A 26,459-nucleotide genomic window follows, 5' to 3' on the forward strand; every position below is an offset into this window, starting at 1 on the left:
ATTGACCTCTTCATGAAAGTATAACAAATTATGTAAGTAAGCATTCTTTATTATTTTTGTTTTGTTTACACAAAATAAAATGTATGACTTCAAAAACATTTATTTTCTATATAGTACCAATAAATATATAAATGTTTTGTTGTTCCCTGCAAATTCAAGTAACCTCAAAATTTCCAAATTAATAAAATTCATTCACTCATTGATAAGACCTAATATTTCTCAATTCAGAAGTTTGCATATCTAATATAATATTAACAGAATTAATAAATGGATTTGAAAATTTGAGTAAATGCACTACAATTTCATTGGCAAACTCAAAAGGGTATTTTCTTAAGGATGTGAAAAAAAGTTGTAGGAAACATGTCATCTTATTTGGCTTTTGTGTCATTCACTCTTTGAAATTGTATTCCTAATTAAATTTTTGATGAAAATCAGCAACTGTCCAATTTCTGTAGGCATTTTGGTGCCTTTCAGAAAACACAGATTAGTTTCCTATAAAGGATTGGTTTGATTCATTTACAGAGTGAGGATTACATTTTAAAAAGACAATCTTATATAGCAGTGTCTATTATTCATGTGAAATATATATTTTTAAGGATTCAGCTGATATCACTTAGTTATTTTCCTCACTGCCTAAGCTTTTATTATTTTATAAATGTATAATTTTTATCCTTCTTGAATTCTTCTCTAATGAAGAGAATAATTTTTGTTGCTGCATAATGTCCATGTCTTATTTTCCATTCTTCAAAGTCCCTCTGTGCCACCATGAGATCCTTGTAACTTGAGGGAAGCTGATCCCATTATGGCTTTCAGGGGTAGAAGCACATAACCTAAGATAAACCCTATCAGTGCATTTCAAAAACTAGTCAATGTGATTAGTTCATGGGACACATAACACTTAGTTTAATTGGAGTAAATCTCAGAGAATTTGCTGAAAACTTGGTTAAAAAATACTCTCCGATATCTGTGGAATATGAAAGAGTACTCATGCAACCAACTAGCTAGAGAAAGCATTTTGAGACCATGAAGGGAATTCTACACAATGAGGACAAAGTAGACCAAGTAAGACAAGTAAAAAAAAAAAAAAAAAAAATATGGCCTGGCCTCCTGGCTCAAGCCTCAGGACTTATGTTTGAATTGGGTTTGCTGTTATTGAAACTTCGCTGTTATTGAAACTGAAAGCGTTCAAACATAAACATCAGTACTGTATTTTTTTTGTTATGAATGAAATGCATTTAGGAGTCTATTTTAATTGGAACGAAATGCACGTGTCTGCCTCAGTAATTGTGTGAATTCCTAAGCCCTGGAGCTACCTAGCTAAGACTATAAATTAGCTTTCTTGATTTTCAGTACAAATCCATTTTAACTACCTCAGTGTTTCCCCAGCCAATGTCCCTCTAAACATCTCTACTTGTTAATAGGTTTTCCATGGAAATATTCCTTTGTGCTTGAATAAATTTGAAACTTTTATTCTGGAGTTCCAACATATTCAAAGGAATTTCCTTTCTGCATACACCTTAGAGCCTTTAAAACCACATGAATCCACAGGAGAGGGAATTAAGTTCAATATTTACCAGTCTTATGTGAGTATCACATTTTCAAGGCACTCTTGTAAATCAAGGCTCCAAGGAAGCAAACTTTGATAACTCCAGTCCTATGTTATTCTTAAAACTTTAGACTGCCTTTTAAGGAATAGGTAATTTACAGGGTAAATTCCTGTCTTTAATAATTTTATACTCTGTGATACTGATGTTTCCAGGGACATTGTTTGCAATATGATCTGCATCTAGTAATGAGCTATGTTATAATGGAGTTCTATTTATATTTTTATATCTTAAAATATAATTTACTTCATTTATTCTTAATATGTTCACTCTTTGCTAGGCAAATATTAAAAGTCTTTGTACAAATATAGCACTGGAAAAAATAATACAGTTCGATGTGTTATTATTACTGCCACTGCTGTAGGACAATGCATTAGAGGAAGAAGAAGAATAATAGCATAGTGCAAGACATGTAAAGAGGATTCACCATCTGTGCATCATTGAACCAGCTGCAATAAGAAGGATAAGGCCGGAAATATGGAGGTAATTTTAAGGTGGAACAAATACGTTTCAACCACAATGATTGTTACCATATTCTTTGTAAATGTCCAATTTAATGTGAAAGTGAAAGAAAGAATATGGACATTTTGTTGATTTCTTTTCAGTCATTTAGTTTTCTCCTTAAGTGCTTATTTTATGTTCCATCCTGTGTAGTATGTAAGTATGCTGATTTTACTGTGCTCTTGAGAAATTTGAATTATATCGGCAAAAAAGTTCGAAACTATTAAAACTTTTTTGCCAATAAAGTTCACAAAACTATTGGAAACCAATATCTAGTCAACAAGAGCTATGAAAATACAAGGAATGAAAAAAAATTTACTGTGGACCTGTATAGTTGGAGAGTCTCCCCAGGAGGATGGTGTGGAATGAAGAGTGAAAAATTAATAGCATCTGAAGACATGAAGGAAATGATCAGATCTAAAGGGGGAAATTTTTCTAGATATTCTGAAACACCATCAATATCATTAATTCCTTGGATGCTTCATTTATGTATATTAACTACAAAATGCACATATATGATATATGCCTTACTAGCTTACTATGGACTCATGTCAGGCAAATTTCAGTAAAAATTGGCTTACAGTAACTCTTTTATAATTAATATCATTGTTTATTGTTTAGGCTTCACTCATAGATCTTGTGATTGATTCTAAGCCTTCAAATAAGAGAAAAAATAACTTTAATGCTAAGAATAGAGACATTTGTCATAGAAATTCTTTATTGTGCCACTACTGTCTTCTCATCATAGTTTGGAGTATTTAGCAATGATCATTCTTTATAAGGTAAAATTCATGGATTATTTTTAAAAACATGCAACTTTCAGCCAGTTTACTCAAGATTAGAATTCTTTTATTTAACAAATATATTTTGAAGACCTACTATATGAATTCCTGGGCATGGAGGTTGTCCTTGAGTGGGTGGCCAGTGAGAATCATGGTAAGAAACACAAAACAAAACAAATTAAAAAAAAAAAAAAAAAGAAGATTTATCCTTCCAAGAATCAGGGCAAAGCTTTGGACATAATGGATACTGTACAGTAGTAACTAGTTTGTCTAGTTTGGGTAGTAGTGTCACTTTAAGCAGCTAGTTTTACTGAGAAGATTGTGTGACAATATGACCAGAGGGATAGTAATGAGAAAAAAAGAGGCAGGATTATAAGAGTCTTATAAAAGAAATGTAGAATTTGGTAAACATAGTGATTGGTTTCTCAACTTTTATCCCTCTGCCTTATTGGTGAGGAACTTGAGAAACAGTTGGAGGAATTAATCCAAGACAATAGGTCACTCAAGGTACTGTCAAGCACTTGACAATCATTGTTGCAAGAACTCTGGTCTAAGCCAATGAATCAATCGCATTCCTGGGGATGGCAGGGATTGATTTGGCAAGGCTCATGATATCCTAATGAAACAATTTTAAAAAGAGAGATATTTGCTTGGGAATTCAGAGAAAGTGTTTCTCTTTCCTAAGTGTTAGTCACAAGAAAAAGTAGTCTCCATTCATCTGGAATCATTTTGCCATGTGCAAGCCCTATCTCTTTCACTGCTATCTCTTGTTAGCTTCCAAATGAAGCTACATAGGAAGAAAGGTAAAGCCAAGAGAACTGCCAGCAAAGGAAGCCAGATCTGTTGAATTGAATCATCTTTGTACTCCCAGAGTTTTCTTACTACTTAAGAATAGTGGAGATGAATTTTTTCATTATTTTTAGCTAGAAGTGTCTTAACTGATACAAAGACTATTTAGAAGACATTGCCTCTTTTCTCTAAAGCTTAGTGCTAGTACTGCAAGCCTGAAGAGGCAGATGACTTAGCCTAGATTATATTACTCACAAAAATCCTAATTTCAGGAAATATTTTATTTAAACTGGAATAAAAAAGTTTTTTTTCACAGTAGTGCAATCCTTTTGAAGTCATGAACGCATTATTTCTTCTTTCTTACCTAGAGCAGTGATTCTCAAATTTTAACATGTATACAAATCAGCTAGGGTGAGACTTGAAATTTTGCATTTCCAGCAAGCTTCAGGTGATGTTGATTCAATTGGTCCATGGCTCAAACTTTGAGCACCAAGAACCAAATGGACTTCAGACTTCTGCAGATAGTAAGATCAATAAAAATCAGTAATTATTGAATTATGATCATATATTATATTATATTCAAAAAGACCTAATGCATATATCTACATGAAACCACCTCCAAACAGATCTCTATGTTACTCATTGATTGCCACCACACATGTGGTACATTAATCTCATTACATTAATCTCATCTCAAAAATTTCTTATATATAATGGGAAGAATAGAGTGCTGGAGGGGAAACTTCTTGATTAAATTTTCTTTTCCCACTTAATTCAATTTTACTGAAATAACTGACTATGCAAAAGTGGGAAAAACCATTACACACAAACTGGGCAAAATAAACAAACCCAAAATACAAAGTTTATAGGAGGAAGCAATGTGCATAATATGGTTCCTCAAATAGCTTAGTCTGTTTTTCTTGGAGAGTTTTAACTGGGCCCTTATCCAAATGCTTTCATTGCTCTAATTAGTTGTCAATGTAGTCTAGATTCTCTTTAATTATTTGTATTGTTCTTTTTGTTATTTCTTGAGCAAAATGGTACTTTCAACTGTGTGCTAAAGTGAAAACCTATAAAAATGGAGAAATTTTATAAAGATGCAAATTTTGTGATATGTTCCAAATGAGTACTCTACAGTGTTTCTTCCTCTATATTTGAAGGAAGTGGTATATTTTGAATGGCAGATCATTATACTATAGCCACATTTTGGGAAATGTAAGGAGATATGCTTTCCTCTTTTGCTGCCTTCACCCATTTATGTAAATGTTTAATACATAGATATATTATAAACATTTATTTCAAAATGCTTAAATGACTCTCTAGTAACATTAGTTGGAATAATTAGTAGCCATAACACCTTAAACAAATATGTCTTAATGCAACAGAAAGTTATTCAATCATTCATGTTCCCAGTGAATGTGCTTCTTGCAGGATAGAATCTCCCCTCCAATTTGTGCTTTCAGGGATAGAGTTTTTCCATCTTTTAGCTTTTGTTCCTCTGTAGTCACCTAGTGAAAGATAAAAGTGAGAGTAGCATATGCCAAATCGTTAAAAGCCCTATCACTTCTGCTAAATTTCACTGTTGAGAACTAGTCACATACATAATAGGAGAGCTTGGAAATGAAGCCCACAGGCGAGTGGCTGTTTCCTCGCACTAATTCAACACCTTGGAAGGGGAAGCACAAATTCTGTAGACAGCCAGACATCTTTGCAATAGTATTATTTGTACATTACATGCACTGGGCTAGGTGAGTCACTGGAAAGGTGGGTGACACACTGAGCATTACTATCTAATAAGGTAAGCAGGAAAAAAAAAAAGTAGTGGAGTGTGGTGAATATAGTGAGTGTCTGACCTATCAAATGGTGCCCCAAAATATGGAGTGACCCAATCTAGTGGAAGCTGGTAACTTGGGTAGTAAAATAATTCACTCAAGGCAGAACAAAGGAGATAGAATCTTAATGAATATGCAACAATGGAGTGGTGGCCAAGACAGCAAAGGAGGGACTATCTGCTATGAGGTAGTGGATGGGGGTTGTATTTAAAGTGGGAGGGTGCAGAGGTATGGAGGTATATTGAGTTTTCCCTTTTCTGGTAACTGCGCTTAGCTGTATATAGCTCATTGATTTGTTAAGATCTATGGTGATTTCAAGGTGGGTCACTTAGTGAGATTGTGTTCAACCAGGGGTTTGAGGTCACTGAGCCCTTCTATCTTACTCAGGTTCCCATTGTTCAAGCCTGTTGCCCAAAAACAGCCTCTGGAGTAAGTGCTAGGAGTTGAAAACATAAGAAAACATGTTTAACTGGAAAATTTGCTTTTGGGTAGTGTGTACTGGTGACATTAGAGGAGACATTGAATGGATTTAGGAGAGAGAAGATTCAAGAGGAAGCTATAGTTGCTTATTAAGTTTTGATAAGTGCTTAAACTTAGATATGGGAGTGTGAAAAAAGATTCAAAAGACATTTATTCAACAGAATCAAAGAGTTTGTGTGTAAGAGAGGAAAAAGGAGAAGTTACAGTAGGCATAATATAAGGATGACCTAGAGAAACCAGAGGAGAATGATATTGATTTTTATAGGGAATAAAGAAATCACAATTGGTTTTGAGTGGGTGAATGTTAATCAGTTCATTTAGAAACATACGGTAAAAATATATGAAAGGTAGGAACATTTTGGTTCTTGTAGCACAGGAGAGTTATCAGAGATTGAGATAAAGAGAGGATTCAACAGTATAAAATGGTAGCTAAAGCCAATAGGGAGTTGAAATTATAAGGAAGAACATGTATAATTAGAAGAAGCAAGGACTAAAGACAAAACCAAAATATAGTCTGCAAATGAAAATGACTTTGAATCAGAGAGGAATTAGATTTACTACCAGATTTCGGCTCATTAATAGAAGGTAGATCAAAAGACTTAGTCTTTAGTGAAGTAAGTACAGTTGAATGAATTTTCAATGCTCTTTAGTGTTTTGTTGATTATAGACATTGTGATGGTTATTATTATTTTTTTTAGAGTTGGGGGATGAAGGGTCTAGGGAGAGAGAATCCTAAACAGGGCTCCATGCCCAGCACACAGCCTGGCATGGGGTTCAATATTACAACCCTGAGATCATGACCTGAATTTAAATCAAAAGTAGGACACCTAATGACTGAGCCACCCATACACCTTGTGATGGTTAATTTTATGTGTCAACTTGACTGACCCGAGGGATGTCCAGATACCTGATTAAACTTTATTTTTCGGTGTGTCTGTGGGAGTGTTTCTAGAAGAGATTAACCTTTGAATTGGTGGAGTCTCCTCCAAATAAGTGGATATTATCCCAACCTTTTAAGGCCTGAACAGAACAAAAAAGTAGAGGAAGGTTGAATTTTTTTCTCTCTGCCTGTTTGAGCTGAACATCTGTTTCCTCTTACCTTTTAACTGGAACCATTGTCCTATAGTTCTCAGGCCTTTGGATAAAAACTGATCTACATTACTAGCTTTCCTGGGTCTCCAGCTTGCAAATGGGAGGCTGTGAACTAACTTAATCATATAAGCTAGTTTCCTATAATACACCACTTTATGAATATAAATGTAAGTATAAATGAAATAATATTAATAATATATTTAATAATAATATATAATATATAACCTATTGGTTCTCTTTCTCTGGAGAATCCTAATATAGACATATTTAATAATCAGTGGAAGTCCTATCTCCTCTCTTAAAGTATGTATATATGGATATATATTCATTGTTCTGACATTTTTAATGATTTGATAGACTGCTGAAAACATCATAATAATACATGAATTCTGGGTTAAGAATTCTGGCATTGTGTAGGGCTTAAAATATAAAATAATAAGTTCAAGTTACTTTGGTAACTTGCTTCTTATAAGGCAAGGAAACTCCTGAATACATTTTTATCAAGTTGCAAAATTTAAAGGAGATTCTATGAACTTATTGTGTTGACATAAAATCTTTCCATCAGAAGATTCAAGGATATAGTGAATTTAGAATGTTTAAAAGATATTTATTTATTTATTTATTTATTTATTTATTTATTTATTTAAGAAACAGAGCAAGAGAGCAAGATAGAGAAAGATAGAGAACAAGCATGAGCAAGGGAGGTGGGGAGAGAGAGGGAGAAGCAGACTCCTCTCTGAGCAGGAAGCCTGATCTGGGGCCTGATCTCAGGATCCTGAGATCATGACCTGAGCTGAAGGCAGATTCTTAACCCATTGAGCCACCCAGGTGCTACTGAATTTAGATTTTTAAATTCCATTCACTTTGATTTTCTCTTTTGTAGGGAAACCCTGAAATACGATAGGGTAAGTAAAAATGCATTTTATGTTGTTTTAGAGCTAGGTACATCGTCTACTACTTCTTTTATAATGACATTGTCATCTCCATTATTTTTATTTCATGCTTGGTTTATTTATAAAATGCTTCATACCTTATAGTGACTTTTCTTCCCTTAAATTTTCTATTAGTAAAATTTAAATTCTACTTTTAGTTTTCTGATTTTTCTAATGATCTTGGAAAATGGTATTAGAATGGATTGTTAATGCTCATTAAAAGAAAAAAACTTTTCTGTAAAAAAATGATGTAACAATGCCCAACATAGAGATAGCATCTATTGATGACTCAGTCAGCTAAAGGAAAGCTAAGAGACAGGAGAATTAGATTGATTTAAATCAGGCTGAGAGAGTGTTTTTTGTAGTGTGTATTCCAGTCTTTTGTCCATTCTGATTTCAGAGGATCAAACTAACTGGTAGTTTACAATTTTCTAGAGGGATGTATTCCTTTGATTTTTGCCTTACTTCTCCAATGCTACAGATTATACATAAATTAATATATTTTACCTCTTTCTGACAGCCAGCTTAATTCATTTTTATATAATATGGATGATTATAAATTGTAGTAAATTCATAATTTAAAATATCAGCTACTTCCAATTCTTGGTCATTTTTCACATCTCGGTGAATAGTTAGGTTTTAGTTGCTCGTTTTTATTTGTTATTTATTTTGCTTTGTTTTGTTTTGTTTTGTTTTGTTTTGCAATTACTCAATCAGAATGAGCAATCACTGTGCACTTTAACATCCAGGGTGGCAGGCACTTGGATACTATAACAGAGAATTAGTCATTATACTCTGTGATGAGTTTATTATTCCATCCTTAAATCCCAATGCAAGATCTCATTTCTATTCCCACCACAAGTACAATAAATAGGTTCCTGATGTCAATGGCTGTTTGCATAGATATTATTTTACTTAATTTTCATTAAATACTAATCATTAAATACTAGTGTTTTACTTAATTTTCATTAAATACTTGTTTGTTATCTGTATATGGTAGGCACTGTGTCAGGAGCTGAGAAATAACTAGACCAGGGTACATACACTAAGTTCTAGAAGAAACATATACATTTATACCCTCACATTATAATGCAAATTCAGATTTTAGTACCCATTCCTTTGACTAGTAGTTATTAAACATCTTTTACCTTTCCAGGAGTCCACTCCCAGGCAACATTCTCCAGGTTTTCTTGATCTAAAAAGACTGGTTTCCCCTTGTAGAGTTAATTTTGTACTTTGAGAATGTTAACTTATTTTTTAAGACTTTATATTTTTAGAGCCATTTTAAGTTCACAACAAAATTGAGAAGAAGGTATGGAGGTCTCACGCGTGCATAGCCTCCTTCACCACCAGTATGTATATTTGTTACCAAAGATAGATCTACACTGATATATCATAGTTACCCAAAGTCCATAGTTTACCTTAAGGTTCAGTCTTGGGTTTGCACAGATCTCCAATTACATATATTCATCAGTAGGTTGTCATACGGAGTATTTTTACTCCCTTAAAACTCTTATGTGCCCTCCCTATTAGTTCTGCCCTCATCCCCTCCACTCCTAGCTCACCAGTGATCTTTTTATTGTCATCAAAGTTTTGCCTTTTCTAGAACATTATATAGTATGCACCATTTTTAGTTTGGCTTCTTGCACTTCATAATAAGCATTTTAGCTTCCTCCATGTCTTTTCATGGCTTGATAACTCACTTCTTTTTATATTGATGAATAATACTCTCTTCTCTGAAGGTACCAAAATTTAAATATCCATTCACCTACTGAGGGACAACTTGGTTACTTCCAAGATTGGCAATCATAAATAAATCTGTTGTAAATATCTGTGTGTAGGTTTATGTATGGACCTAGATTTTCAACTCTTTTGAGTAAATAACAAGAAGCATAATGGCTGGGTACCATGATAAGGATATGTTCAGTTTTATAAGAAAATGCAAAACTCTTTCCCAAAATGACTCTACCATTTTCCATACCTACCAGCAAGGAATGAGAGTTACTATTGCCCCGTATCTTTGCCAGGATTTGGTGTTGTCAGTGTCCCAGATTCTGATTAGATTTGTAGTGATATCTCGTTGTTGTTTTATTAATGCTATGGACACCTTTTCATAAGCTTATTTGCTATCTGTATATCTTCTTTAGTGAGGTGTTTGTTATGGTTCTTGGCTTATTTTTTAAATGGGCTTTTTTTTCTTATACTTGAGTTTTAAGAGTTCTTTATTTTGAATTGCACTCCTTTATATGATTTTTCTTTTTGCAAATATTTTCTCTCAGTCTATGGCTTATCTTCTAATTCTCTTAAAATTATTTTTTTCACAGAGCAGAAATTTTTAGTATGAATAAAGTCCAGCTTATCAAATTTTTTTCTTACATGGATCATGTCTTTGGTGTTATATCGAAAAATGTATCATGATACCCAAAGTCATCTATGTTTCTCCTCTATTATCTTCTAGGAGGTTTATAATTTTGTGTTTTGTGTTTTAACATTTAGATCTGATCTACTTGAGTTAATTTTTATGAAGAGTGTAAGTTCTGGGTATATATATATATATATATATATATATATATATATATAGCATGCAGATGTCCAGTTGTTCTAGCATCATTTGTTGAATAGACTGTCTGTACTTCACTGTATTGACTTTGTTTATTTGTCAAAGATCTGTTGACTATATTCATGTGGGTCTATTTCTGGGCTCTCTGTTCTATTAATCTGTCTATTACTTTGTTAGTACCACACTATCTTAAATACTGTAGCCTCTATAGTAAGTCTTGATGTCACATACTTCCTTTCCTCTTACTTTGTTCTTCTTCAATATCATCTTGGCTATTTTGGGACATGGCCTCTCCATATAAACTTTAGAATCAGTTTTTTTTTTAATATCCATAATATAACTTGCTGGGATTTTGATTGGGATAGCATTGAATTGTTAGGTCAAGCTAGAAACAACTGACACAATTATACTATTGAGACTTCCTATCCAACAATATGGACTAGCTCTCCATTTATTTAGTTCTTTGATTTCTTTCATCAGTTTTCTAGTTTTCCTCATATAAATTTTGTATACATTTTGTTAGGTTTATACCTAAATATTTCATTTTTGATGTAAATGATACTGTGTTTTTAATTTCAAATTCTACTTGTTTATTTTTGGTATACAGGAAGGCAATTGACTTTTGCGTATTAAGCTTGTATCCTGCAGTTCTGTTATAATCACTTATTAGTTCCAGTTTTTAAAAATTCTTTCAGATTTTCTGTGGAGATGATCATGCCATATGTGAGCAAAAACTTTTTTATATCTCCATCCCAAATATGTAGGTCTTTTTATTTCCTTTTCTTGCCTTGCTATATTAGCAATGACTTCCAGTACAATGTTGAAAAGGAGTAGTGAGGAAGGACGTTCTTGCTTTTTACCTGGTGTTTGTGGGGAAGCTTCAAGTTTCTCAGTATTACATATGATACTATCTCTGGGATTTCTTAGATATTCTATATCAAGGTGAGGAAATTCCCCTCTATTCCTAATTTACTGAGAGTTTTTAACATTAATGGATGTTGGAAGAGCAATCACTTTTAATAGAAGAATGGCAATGGGGCCATTTGAAAATACAAAAAGATTTGTCTCTATGTAACTGGACTGGTGACAATTCCTTACCCTAAGAGAGCATACTAAACATATTTAACAATAAGATTAGAACATAAGTAATAGGATTTTTAAGGCTTTCAAATTCTAAAGGACAATTTCAAAGATTTGATGGAAAGACAGATATATACTACTAGTGTGAGATGAAGTCTTTTCTCTCTTTCTTTGTTTCTCTTTCTCTTCTGATCCCAAACCTTTTCCCCAATATGCACTACTTCTGTAGAGGAAGGCTATTGAGGGAACTGTCAAAGACAAGAACTAAATTTGACTATGTGTTCATAGAGTGAAAGAAATGCTTTATACATGAATAAGGAACAGGCTAAAAATTCTGACTTTTTCATGGCCTTTATTTTTGGGATTATTTTCTTCTGGTAGATGCTGGGAATGATTATCTAAGTGTCCACTCCATTTTCCTTTTGCTGCAAAAGCTTGAAAAGTAAAATCATCTACGTTAACAGCTAGGAATAATCAATTATATGCATTCAAGTGAGGTTTGAAAATAGGAATAAGAGCTATGTTGTTGCTCTTTTGATTATTTTCTCCTCATCGTGGAGTGGTGAATATATAATTTACCTCTCACAGGCCTGCCTGGTGGAGGTGAAGGTTATGTATGTATCTTTCTGTGATTCAAAACCTCACCAGAGTTCTATGGAGGAGCTTGAGAAATGAGCAAAACCTCTTAGTCTGTCATTGAGCTGAACGCATTTATCTTTAAGTACTGAATGGAACCTATAGCTGTTATGCCAGAAGGCTAAGCAAAGTGTATTTGATGTAGGGATTCTGTACACTTCCCTCTTATTTTTCTACACCAGGAAAACATCCTTCTCTTTTGTGCAACTGCTTTTCTCATACATGTTCTTTTACTTCTTTCTATAATCAGACAGATAAAAGACTAGATTCGGAGTTCCTTGAGGGCTTAGGTCAAGATTTTTTACATATTTGTGTTCACGGTACTGTGCTGGACACATCATGGAACTCAAATAATTTTTGAGTGAGGAATTGGTGAATTAATGAATAATATGCATTAAAGCTTTTGGATTAGACCATTCTTTGAACTACCTGCACTTCTGCCTTCAAAAATAAGTATTGTGGGTTTTTTTTTTTTGTAATTTCTAAAAAAGTATAAGTCTTCAAATTCTATAGAGGGTAGGAAAAGTGTTTTAAAATAGTACAGTATAAATTACTTAGCCAACCTGAAGAACAATAAGAAATGTAGTAATTTTCTTCATTTCATATCTATTGATTTGTTAAGGGGTTATGTCAAAGTGTGGGTCGCTACCAGAAAGGAGTTGTTGGCCTTGGAAATGTAGATTCCTGGTTAGTTTTTAGTTTTGGACTTGTAGATTTTTACCTTTTTGCAGGAATTTTATTTACTTTTTGATTGAGTATTTATTGCAACACTTATTCTTGTGGTCTAAATTCACTTATGTTCACATTTCCTATTTTCAAAAGTGATTTAAATTCAGAACTAAAGGTTGAATAGGCCAAAGGGTTGCAAATTCGTGTGACTCATCACTACTTTCTTGTTTATGACATCTTCCCCTTCACAGCCTTATGAACCTGAACTTATACAGGCTATAGCATAAAAGCTGAATTAATATTAAGAGTTTGATCTCTGCATGTCTTATTTTGTGGCTCAAGAAACTGAAGCAGTTAAGCTATATATTCTGCATAGAGACCAGAAAGCATAACAACTTCAAAGGAATATACATACATATAAAAATGTGTATTCCTTCTTTAAAAGCATTCCATATTCCATGAGAGCAATCCTATCATTTTTCAAATTGGAAAATAGCTCAGGGCTTAATGATTGCTGTTTGAACAAGCAATAGAAAGTCATTTCATACCCTATTTTTGGCATCTTTTTTAGAAGGCAACAGGAAAACTTAGACATACAAGTTATATCATGTATGTTTTATTTTATTATTTATTTTTTCCTACCAAGTATAATCTATTTTTCTCCAGTTCAAACTAGCCTAGACAGTAAGGGTATATTATTGATAAGAAGAAACTGTCTTTATTTTATTCTAATTGCAAATCAGAAGAAATCCAGATACTCTAATTGCTCCTGACCACTTTCAGAAGATCTCAGGGACATTGCCACACTTACTCTCCAAAATCGTCCTCTTATACATTTGTATATGCTGTTTAAAATGACCTGAAGTAACTTCTCTGAAGTGGGTAGTTCACATTCTCCTCTTCACGTATCACACATTTTAAAAAGCATATTTCAGTAATGCAGAAAAGACACAGATTTTAAAAATCTCTGTGTATGAGATTTTAGGTGAGTTCCTGGGAATAGATAAGATCTTAGGCCAGAAGTTCATCTTTATAGCTTTATAGGCCAGTAGTTCATCTTTATAGCATCTTTCTGCTGATCATTTGCTTTTAGGCAAAGCATGCAGATCCTAAGCTCCTTTCCCCTTTTGGTAAAAACGAAATGGTCCCTTCTGCAAATGGATGGCTAGAAAGCCTGCTACAAGGGTATACCACAAGGGGGTGAGTTTTCTGTGGGGGTGTAGCTGACACCAAGCTAGGGCGCGCCCCCATTTCATTTGAGAATGCATTAATAAATTACTCATATAAAAGTGGTCCCTTTTTTGACCACATAACTGTTGGCAATTTCTTTCTAATTCACTAGAATACTAACAAAAAATATCCCGATACATATAATATGTTCATTTTGTTTTCATTAAGCTTGCATACACTCACATGATAATTGTGTAGTCAGATGACTTTTTTAGTCTTCATAAATCTAGCTCAACAGATGATTTTTTTCCCTTTCATATTGGCTAAAAAATAACTCCTTATTGTGGTTTCAAGAAATTCAGCTAGGTTTAAGGAAGTATAAGTAGATATTATGTCTATGTGCTACACAACTTTAGCTCAACAAGTAAAATGCACATGAAAAGGACTGAGATTAATAAGACTTTGGGGCTTAATAGAGATATAGTATAGATATTACACTATCTGAGTGGAACAGAGTTTCTGCTTTCCAACTGAAATTCTTACATCAGTGTAGTGCTTTTTAATGGCTAGATGACTGGGTAGGTAAAATACTCCCACCTTCTCTAAAGAAGAAGAATGACTTGCTTCTAGCTAGGAAGTAAAGTTCAAAGTCACAGATGCCTTCCCTCAACTATGGAAAGAATGCTTGAACATATTTTTCTATCTTGAATTAAATGTTTATTGATTTTCTCATTTTAACCCGGAAGCCAACTGTCTTTAAAAGAACTTTTTTCCCTGCATATGTGGAAGCCTCCAATTTACTCACATTTTATTTGCAAATATCTACTGGAAATCTGGGTGCATGTTATTGGGCACACAGCATGAAGCTTTTGAGCTAGATGCAATTTTAGTGATCATTTGACTGAATGTCATCACTTTACAGATCAAAAAAATTGATGCTGATGCTGAGATGGAATATGATATATCCTCAATGTTACACAGTTAGATTTGTAGCAAAACTTAAATTTGAACTCAGATCAATGATGTTGCAATCATTCATACACTTTCTTGTGCTGTTTTCTACCCAAAGTAGTGCAAATATGTCAGTTCATATACATAAGTGAATGATGCTGAGTAAGTCATTTTTATTAGAATTTACTCAAGGCTACTTAACTGGAATTTTTGCTTTATTCTTATAGTTTTAATATATGGGTAGAGTTGAATAGTTTAAGATGTGGGTTCAGTTGGAACCATGATTTGTTGTCAGAGCAAAAAAACTTGTACATAAAATTACATCATTTTTGAATGAATGAAGAGAAAAAATGTGATTCACGCCCAAGGACTTGGGGAATCAATTTTGTTTGCAGGATTATTAAAATTTCACACATAAAATTTAAAAGAAACTAATAATTCATTAAGTTGGTCTGTATGTATGTATTTATTTTTTTAAAGATTTTATTTATTCATTCATGAGAGACACACAGAGAGAGAGACAGAGACACAGGCAGAGGGAGAAGCAGGCTCCATGCAGGGAGCCTGATGTGGGACTTGATCCTGGGTCTCCAGGATCATGCCCTGAGCCGAAGGCAGATGCTAAACTGCTGAGTCACCCAGGGATCCCCAAGTCTGTTTTTATATTTCCTTATCTTCAAATGCTTTTATCTTTTCTTTGAGGTAGTCTTCAAAATGTAGCCGGTGAGTGGAAAATGATGATGTACCCAAATAGAAAGAAACAAAATTGCCATTGCATGTTTTTATAACGTGGGACAATATGGTACTTATGGAAAAGTTGCAAAATATGTGAGCCTTAAATATTCCCTCTCAGGTTGATCAATTTATTATTTCTGCATACAAAAATAAACTACTCAACTTGTCCTTTTCCCTGTTTTGATCCTTTTATTTTGATCCTTACCACTTTTCATTTATCCACATTTTTGCTTCAGTGCCATTTGCTGCAAGAGATGATAATCAAATGTATGGGGTATTTTATGTGATTAGCAGGAAAGGCAATTATCTGCCTAGGAATAAATGCTACCGTCTTTTGTATGCAAAGAAGATAGTGCACCAACTGTAGTATTTACTCAATGGCAGAAAACCAATAGATGAACATAATTCTCCCAACTTAACATGGCCCATCATCATCTAATTTAATGTAATATTTCTTTGCTCAACTAATGATTATGGTGATGATGCTGGAAAATAAATTTTCAATTTATATGGTTCTAGCTGCTAAAGATTGATTGTAGGCTAATGTCATTTATGATTACAGAATCTCTATTTGAATATTAGTTACTGTGGTTCTGTTTGCAGCTCTACCATTGACAGTAGCACATTGAACATCCAGGGACATGTCATTATTTAGAAATATTCGCTTAAGATGATCCATTGGTCAGAAATGCTAAAAGAGGGCACTTCACACACAACTATGGACTTCAGGTCTATATCTCATACTGAAATCCACAACGAGTAGAATATAGCAAGGAATTCTGAGTTTTTAGATAACTGAATTTGTCAACATATGAATAATTATCTGACTTTGCCAATGATTATTCCATTTTAAACATTTCAGTCTTTGTTGAGACCTCTGTGTGAAAAGAAGTTCTAAGAAATAAGTAGATGAGTTTATTCATCTTTGAGGATTTATTTTCAATCTACAGATGCAAAGGAACTAACATCAGACTATTGCTATTAAATTTTTAGAAATACTACCCAAGCAGTAAGATTTCCTGACCTTGCAGGCTAATAAAATGTTTTAATGTATCAGAATCAGCAGAGCATGTGGGCGGATAAGTCACTGAGCTAATTAGTCATCCCTCTCCCAAGAGCTGTGTATGACTTAGTGGAGTGTGTTTAGCATTACAAGTAAATCAACATTGTTGCAGCAGGGAAGCATCATTTCTGAGTCATTTCCATAACTCTGCCACCTTGACTTTCCAATAAAATCTTCCAAGTTTATGATGCTTACAGCTTGTAAAAAGGGATGTAGCAGGAAGGAAAATTGATGCCACACATAATCATATGATAACCGTAGTACACTAACTTTAAGAATCAGAATAGATTCCCGAGTAATGAATATGAAGATGCAAATATGTCAGTTCATATGCATAAATGAACAATGGTGAGTAAGTCATTTTTATTCGAATTGACCTACAGCTATTCCACTGGTATTTTTGCTTATTCTCTAACCCTTACAGTTTTAGAATGTTGGCACAGCTGAATTGAAAAACAGCAAACTTGATTTATAGCTAGAAGTGGTTGAGATTGACTTTCAGGCAGGTCTTTGTATAGGAGTAGCAAAGAGAACTTTCATGGCTCTCTTTGGAATTCTTCCAAGGAGCAGGAAACAAGTGATAGTAGTAACACACATTTTCAAACTTACTGTATAATTATATTTTAGTGCCTAATTTTTACTTATGCATTTGTACTTACTTATTCTACATTTTACTCACCCCCTGAGTGAGTAAACCCATAAGGCAGGCCAGATAATTTTAATTTTACAAATGGAAAATGAGATACAGAGAACCAAAGTCTATTGCTAAAGATTATGTGCTTGAAAGTGGCAACCCCAATATATTTAACACATGAATACAATGAAAAACGGATTAAAAGATTGCAATAAGGAAGGGTGAAAGAAGCAGTTCTCTGCTATCAATATTTTCTCTCTCTCTCTCTCTTCAATTATTTCTGTCCTTTCATCTTTTAAATAAGGCAAACGTCTCTGATCCTAAAACTCATTTCCTTGAGTATTTTCTTCCACCATTCTATTCATTCTTTCTCTTCAATTCTAACACCTGAAAAGTACAAACAACCATCAGTTTCTCACCAACAATTCCCTTTGAAAACATTTGCAATCTGGCTCTTGCCTCTCACTACACAGAAATTGCTCTCTTGATAGTCACCAGTGTTTATCCTTTACTCCAATATTTGGTTCTTCGTAATTCCTCATTCCTCCTTGAGCTCTCTGCAACATTAAGAACTCTTGAAAATTTGCTGATTTAAACTCTCCCTTATCTGGAGTTAAAAGATGCTGCAGGCACCTGGAAGAAAGAACATTTCTCAGACACCATGTCTTCCAGATCTTTAAACAAATCATTGTTTAAGTTTTTTCTTTGGATATCTTTCCTGTTTGTTGATTTCATATATTCCTATGAGCTCAAATGTTACCTTACTGGGTTCTTCCAAATTTCCTTTCTCAGCTTTACTTTGCTTTTGAGCAACTGACCCATATTTCCAATTACCCTATTAGACATTTTCATATAAACTCAGTTTAACAAAAGCTAGACTTATTATCTCATCTTCAAGACCATCTCAGTTATTATTCCATCATGTACCAAATCCCATAGATAAGAAACAAAACAAAAATTAAACAAAAACAGGAAAACAAAGTTGACATGAGTCATTTCTTCGATCTAAGCTTTTATCATTTCCTTTAGATTCTATTTCCACTCTGACTCTTGTTTGTTCTTTTCATTCTATTTTCACTATTTCTTCTCTATGTCAGTTCTAATACTTGTAATAATGAACTTCTGTGTTGTCTCAGTTTTTTAAGTATAAAAAGGGGTTGTTAGTATATTATGCTTTATCACTGTTATGAAGTGAAATAACTGGGTATAAAAGAACACCTAAATCAGAGCCTGGCACAGAGCAATTACTTAATACATGTTAGCTTTGCTGCAACCACTATTACCACTACTACTACAACCAGGACCAGCTATGTAATTTGTGGAGCCCATGGAAAAATGAAAGTGAGGTTCCTTGTTCAGTAAGCAGAAAAAATGTTTAAATCAATTTGTATTACTTGACCTGTTTTTCACATTTCCAAGTTCAGTTTCTGTTCTATAGAGTGATGAAGTTAGCATCAAAAAGAAATTCATCAGACACTGGTTGAAAGTTGTGAGACAGATTTTAATCAAACTATTGCAGTAGTGGAGAAACTTCCATGTAAACTGGGCTCAACTCCATCAAAACAAAAGAGAGGCGGCTTTTAAAATGCAGGAATGTGCTAAAGGTAAAGTACTAAAGGGCATTAAAAGGGGTTGCTCATTATGTCCAGTCCATCGAATTTGTTAATTGGCACTGATTTGGAGGAGAAAAACTTTTTATATCTTTAGAACAGGATATAGTTTTGCAAAGTGGAGAAAGTGCCCACCAAAGTTAGATATACTTTCCCACAGGAACTGGGAGACAGGAGAGCTATCTACCTGGATATTTGCATTTTAAAGAGATGGCCCCCAGTTACTAAAGGAGACATTTTTGGGTGGTAGAAGATTTTTTTTTACCTCAAAGGGAGAATGAAAGGATTTATAATTACAAGGTTTTTTTTTTTTTTTTTTTTTTTTTTTTTTTTTTTTTTTTTTATAGTAATTGCGTTAGGAAACTAGAGAGGTCAGGGGCTTATAGTCAGGTTTTGACTGGACCAAACTGTGTTCTTTTGTCAGCTGTATTAATGCTTTCTGGAGAAACAGAATCAAATGGGATACACACACAGTCACATATATATGATTTATTATAAGCAATTCACTCACATGACTAGAGAGGCTAAGGAGTCCCAAGATCTGGAGTCTGCAAGCTGTAGATCCAGAAAGCCAGTGATAGAGTTGCAGTCTGAATCTGAAGGCCTGAGAACCAAGAGAATTGATGGTTTATGTTTTAGCCTGAAAACTAGCAAGCTCAAGACCCAAAAGGAGCCAAAATGTCTCAGTTTGAGTTTGAAGTCATGAACAGATCAATGTTACAGGTCAGGGCAGTGAGATAGGATGAATTGCCTATTATTCCAGGGAAAGTGAGTGAGCTTTTTGTTCTGCTCATGCTTTCATGTGAAGACCCCCCACATTAGGAAGAACAATTTTCTCTACTCAGTCACAAGCTAATTTCATCACTAAACACCCTCTCAACCAAAGTAATGCTTCACCAAACACCCGGGAACCCCATAGCCCAGTCAAATTACCTCATGAAATTAAACATTAAAACAGTGTTGGCCTCCTCAAGTACACATTTTAAGAGGGTGGTGGCAGCTATGGTTATCCTAGGATGTGGTCTTGGACCAACAGAAAATATGCTAGAGTCTGGCTAATTCTCTTAGTGTGGGGTATGTTGGACAATGTCATTTGTGCCAAAAGTTTTATAGTTCTCAGTAGTCAAGTGGCATTATTATTACATAATCTTTCATAGGAAAGTTTCATGAGATTTAATTGCAAAATTTTAAGCCACTTTAAGATTCTAAGAAAATATTAAATGAATATTTATTTTGATAAAGGTAATAAGTTAAAAATAATTACTTTGATTCATATACCCTTTGGAGAATTGTAAGTTTTGGAGGTGGACAAGTTTCTATGTTTTGAGGGACTATCGATTCAACTTATGTTGTTTCTTATATTCCAATCGTGGCCTCATGATGTCTTTACTCACACCTTGCTATGTATGTGAGCTTGGGTACTTTGAAAATATGAGCCTGATGAACTCAGTAATATGCGATTGTAATTTTAGAAAACATTCCTCCGGCAGAATAAACAGAGCCAGTTTTATGTCATCTATAGTTTCTCCTTTAAAGATCAATGTTCTTCAATTTACTATTATTACATACTGAGATCTTGTTATAGAATTTTATCACTATAATTAAATGAATAATGAGTATACTAAATATTTAGTTAGTGTAGACATAGCAGCAGGTACTATGGAAAACAAATTTTCTCTCATCTTATACGCACACCTCCTAACAAAGAGCCCTTCTTAATTTGAAAGCCCCTTTTTCAAGTGTAAATACTTTTTTCTTGTCTAAATAAATCTTCAGACTCTAGGTAAAATATTTAGGTTGTGTATCCAGCATTTATTTCACCCACTGTAGGTTCCCTAAAGTGTCTGTTGTTGATCCTTCTAAAACTGTCTCACGTGATAGGAAACAATTAACAAATACACCCTCCAAGGGAAGTAATCCTCAGTATTTTGTTTTATGTCCTTTCAGATCATCCAGCCTTCTAATATTTTAACTTATATCTGTAGAATCAAGATTATTTATATAGTGGACTATGTTTCTATTTAGAAGGGATAATTACTTAAGTTATGAAAAATAGATGAATTTCTAATATTTCAGACATTTTGAAGTTTTTATATACTTTAATTATTCAACAAATATTTATCGAGTTCCTATTATGAGCGACAAATATATATTGAGTGCCTTCTGATGACAGAGATATAGCAGTCAATGAAAGAGAACAGGCCTCATCCACAGAGAGCTTTTATTTTAGTAGAGAGAGACAGAGAGAAGTTGGATAAATAAAGCCTATGATGAATAATAGGTGTTATGAAAAGAAAGCAGGAGAACTGATAGATGGAGTCTTGGTTAGGTTACCATTTTTAACAGGTGAACAGGGAAAGTTTCACTCCTAAAATGATATTTTGGAAAAGAATTATGAAAAATGAAGCAGCAATCTTTAAGGAAACCTAGGAGAAGAGGATTCTAAGCACAGCGTATAGCAAGTCTGAGTGTCCTGAGGCAGAAGTAAACTTTGTGTATTGGAGGAATAGCAAAGAGGCCAATGTGACAGGGACAGAGTAAACCATTGAAGAATGGCAAGAAATGAGCTCTTAGGTAATGGGAGCCAGATCACACAGGCCTTTGTGTACCATGAATAGGATATTGCCTTTTACTTTTTAATTTTTTTAATTTATCTTTATATTGGCATCACATGGCACAGAGCCCAATGCTGGGCTTGAACTCATGACCCTGAGATCAAGACCTGAGCTGAGATCAAGAGTTGGATGGTTAATTGACTGAACCATCCAGGTGCCCCTCTTTTGTTTTGAATACCACGCTATTTAAGTATTTTTTTCAGATTAGTGACATATACGGCCTACATTTTAGAAAAATTTCCCTCATAGCTGTGTTGAAAATAGATCAGAGAGTGAATCTGCAAGTATTAAAAAGGAGTTAGACACTATTCAGACAATACTGGCATGGACAAGGGTGCTAACTGCAAAGGTGCTAAGTGACTTGATGTTGGTTTTATTTTGAGACTAGAACTAACTAATAAGGATGGTAACATGCAGACATTTGACAAATAGCAGGGTCAAGAAGGAGTCTGAGATTTTTGGCCTGGAAAACTGGAAAAATACAGTTGCCATTTTCTAAGAAGAGTAGAAAAGGTAATATCATATGTCCAACATGTTCTGTATTAGACATGTACTTTGAAATCCTATTATTAATCTGAATGGAAAGGTAGATTAGGTTACATAAAAGACAAAATCCTGGCTGGTTGCATATCCTGAGTTGTCAGGATATCAATGGTACTTAGAACAAAGAGATTGGATGAGTCACCAGAGGAGTAGAATAGAGAGAAAACAGAAGAGATCCATGGACTATCCTCTGAGGCCCTCCTAGTGTTTAGAGATTAAAGGTATAAGTAAAATCCTGCATGGTAGGCTGCAGATAGTAAATCAGAAGATTGTTCTGAGAGCCCTGTGAAGAAATTTTTTCAAGGCTGAGTAAATGACCAATGCAAACAGGCCATTAGATTTAGCAATGTAGAGATTGTTGGTGACTTTAACAGAAGAAGTTTCAATGGAATGATGGGGTGAAAGTCTGAACAGTTAGTTCAGAAGAAAATGGGAAGAGAGTCAGAAGATCCAGTAAGTATGCAAACTCCTGAGGTGTTGAGGTATGTTGTTATCAAGAGACAGTATTATGCTAAGCAAAATAAGTCAGTCAGAGAAAGGCAAACATATGATTTCACTCATATGTGGAATTTAAGAAACAAAACAAACAAGCAAAGTGGGGAGAAAAGAGCGAAGCAAGCCAAGATACTAATTCTTAACTATAGAGAACATACTGATGGCTACCAGGAAGGGATGCATTTAATGGGTGATGAGGTTTTAGGAGTGTACTTGTTGTGATGAGCACAGGGTGTTGTATGAAAGTGTTAAATCACTAAATTGTATACCCAAAACTAATATACACTGTGTGTGAACTAGCTGGAATTTAAATACAAACTTAAAAGGGACCCCTAGTGATGTGGGATTAAGAGTTTATGGGAGATGGGATAAATGGTAGCCTATGAATTGAATGGACATAGGAAGAATTTTCAGTTCTGTTTGTATATATCAAAGAAAATTCCTTAGGCATCTCAATATAATTTAGAAAGTTAGTCAGATAACAATTTTATCATGACAAGTTATCTGGAGAGCACAGAAAAAACAGTAACCAAGGAGAAGTCAGTATATAGGGCTGAAAAGCAGTGGAGACTGAATATATTTCTGGAAGGCTCGAAACTGAAAATTAAGAAGGTTTCATCTGTCTTAAATTTAAAGCTTCATTTTCTAAGCACATGCATACATATCATCTTGCTGTATGTTCTCAAAGATACTGGTAATAAGTGAAAGGTATTATACTCTCATACTGAGGCAAGAGACTGCTTCTGAAGTTAAAGGGCTTGACTTAATGTTTCCAACAAGTTTACTTTTACATAATATACTAATGTCACAGCATAGACTAGAACCCTTAGCTTTCCACTCTAAAGAGTATATATGTATTCTAGGAAGAGGACTGGTAAAAAAGATAACTAGTCATTCAAAACACGTCAATGAAAAATAAATAAATAAACAATGAAACATATGCAAGTGTTGGAGAGGGTCATTTAGAGGACATGGCCACAGGTTGACCCATGAGCTGTATCTGGACAGTCCGGAGATCCCCAGCCTCTCCTGTGCTTGTGTGCTTTGCTGTAAGGTGCTCTGCCCAAGGGCACAGCCTTGAGGTAGTAACATGTTGTTGGAATGATCTGACCAGTATATGATTGAGCGGAGTTAAGGCCTTGGTATAAACTTTTAAGATTCCGTCAGGGGGCTGCCAGGATCGACTCATCTTGTGGTCACCCAGGACAGGCCTCCTAAGTAAGTTCCCTTGCTTATTAACCCTGCCATCTACCAGTCTGGTGAGGTCTGCATTTTTCTTTGATCTCTTCCCACCCTTTGTGTTCCAGAGCCCATTTCGGATTTCACCCAGGAAACTCCTGAAGTTTTGAACCAACAGCAAGAGGTAAGTTGAAAAACATAGTAAAATATATTTATGGTAAAGCAAAATGCAGCTAAGTATAGTTTTCTGTAGGAAAAGATCATAAATAGGGACATCAAGGGAGATTTCTACCAGATGGTTTCTAGAGCTACGGATAGAGCCAAAGCATCTCGGAAAAGAATCCAAGATAAAATTAGTTTAAGAACTTTGACAGGGAGTTAATTATTGAATAAACTCTGTGTTATCTATTGTAAAGAGGGAATTGCTGTCCTTGTTAAACAGATTTTTTAATTAATAAGGAATGATCACATACACTGTACAGGGGGATTACCAATTTTCCAAAGAATTAGAAAACAATAGAATGCACTTAACACTAAATTAAATCAAACACAATTTAATCATTATAATGATTCCAAAGTTTGCTAGAAATACTTTACAAAAGCAAATTAGAATGTGACACAAATACAAGTATATACAAGTGCATGCCTGGGGTGGGGGGGAGCTAGTAATACTGAAGCTCATATCACAGAAAATGTATGGACATGGGAAGTGTTTGTTATGTAATACAAGAGGATTACTTATGAATTAATTAAAACCACTCATTCATCATTCATTCATTCATTCATTCATTCATCTCACATTTGTTGAAAACATGCAGAAAACTTGGCATTGCATTAACTGAATTGTTATTAGTAGGAATGGTATTTACAAAACTTTCTATCTTCAGGAAGTTGACCATGTACTTTGGGAGGCAGGAAAGTAAGTAGAGCAGATAAAAGTTTGTGCTTGATGATATGGAAACACCATACCATCAAGAAGATGAGCTATTCAATGTAGTCTTAGGTTGGAAAAAAATTAAAGAATTTCTAGGGAAATCCACATTGCTAAGTGTGAAATCCCTGTGTTTCTGGACTTTCTGAATACAAGAGTGTATTTAATGGGAAGAGACATAAGTGCCTACAGTTGAGTAAGAAGTAGAGGTGTTGCTTGTTCAGAGTACTCAAATATAAGAGAGGACAATCCTTTCTGCAAATCTGGTGGTGATAACTGAAAAGGTATTGGGAATCAGTTTTCACTGAGTTAGTAATGTCAGGAGTAACTCATTTTTTACTTAAAGAAGTAATGTGTTTACATGCAACTGTGGTCTCTTTATCAATGGCTTCTAAGGCCATTGAAGTTCAGCTGCAAAATTCATAAGAACTCACATATAGAATTCCCAGGTCGATAAACTAAGGTATGTGGGCAGAAGGATTTAAGAGCTCAGGTGTTAATCCATAATAATGATTTATGTATCATCCAGGGTCCAGTCAGGAGGTAGAACTATGACAGTTTTTGTTTTGGTGGTGTTTTGGTTTTTGATGAGAAATACTTAAATATAAAGATTTGCTACTAGTTTTCAGAGGACTGAAAAGGCAGGAAGAAAATACTAAGGCATCGGAGATAGTAGTTCCTGGAAGATAATTCCCTCCCAAGGCTGAGGCAATTAAAGTTTGAAATTATTAATACTTCAGACATAGAGGAGGGAAATTGCAGAGCTGAAACTCAGTGTCTGCTAATCAGATGTCTAAGGAGGAGTTCCTGCTCCCTCTTGAGAAGCTGACACCTCTGAAAAGGTGTGATGAGGTTGGTTCAGAAAGGTTTGGAGAGTGCAAACGGAAATCAGCTGCCACTACTGAAATGAAAATGTCACTGTCAAGGGTGAAAAATGGTTGCTGTGGTGACCAAGAGCAGCAAGAAGCCAAAACAGGAGCAGGGAAACAAACAGGAAGGAGTGAGCCCCTCCTTTTCTCCTTAAGTCTTCCAGTCTTTTTCTAAGGTCTTTTCTAATATCTTCTATTGGCAGAGACTCACGGAAGCCAGCATAACAGAACAGAAATAAGATGGGCAAGCCTCAGCCCCAGCGTCGCACGCAATCCAGTGGTTTGTGCTGAGAATCCTAACAATAAGTGGGACAACAGAAATGAGCTCTGAAGTTCACCCTAGAAGTGAACACACTTGAACATACTTTTTCATTAGCTGGATATGTTTTAAGTTGCAGGATGAAAGTGGAATTTCGTGAAGAATTTGCTTCTGCTCCCATAGAACTGAAAGTTGGTTACTCAGTCAATACATTTACAATGTTAAAATGCTTAGTTTGACAAAAACTGTAAAATATTGTCAAATAGTGTCTCAACTGACTTCAGAAGACAGAAACCGCAGTAAATGGATGCTTCTGTCTTGAAGTTATTTAATTCTTATCTGCTGTTTTCTTAAAGATTGGTATTTAATTTTGTTTCTTGGAATTCACTGTGAAAGTTTTGTCTGAATTAGGGATAGAACATAAAATACAAAATATATATCAAAACAA

At 34.4% G+C, this 26,459-nt stretch overlaps 1 long non-coding RNA gene across 2 annotated transcripts; it reads left to right on the plus strand.

Moving 5' to 3' along the window:
* Positions 1 to 5,596: 5,596 nt before the first annotated feature.
* On the plus strand, positions 5,597 to 26,459 carry LOC140622319 (uncharacterized). Of its 2 annotated transcripts, XR_012022083.1 has the most exons (5): positions 5,710 to 5,827; positions 7,115 to 7,247; positions 7,964 to 7,985; positions 24,081 to 24,136; positions 25,956 to 26,459. It is a non-coding gene; the product is annotated as an uncharacterized lncRNA (long non-coding RNA). The 2 variants fall into 2 exon arrangements; XR_012022082.1 differs by lacking the exons at positions 5,710 to 5,827; positions 7,115 to 7,247 and adding an exon at positions 5,597 to 5,695.

The sequence above is a fragment of the Canis lupus genome, chromosome 2 (assembly GCF_048164855.1).
Source record: "Canis lupus baileyi chromosome 2, mCanLup2.hap1, whole genome shotgun sequence".
Lineage (NCBI taxonomy): Eukaryota > Metazoa > Chordata > Mammalia > Carnivora > Canidae > Canis > Canis lupus.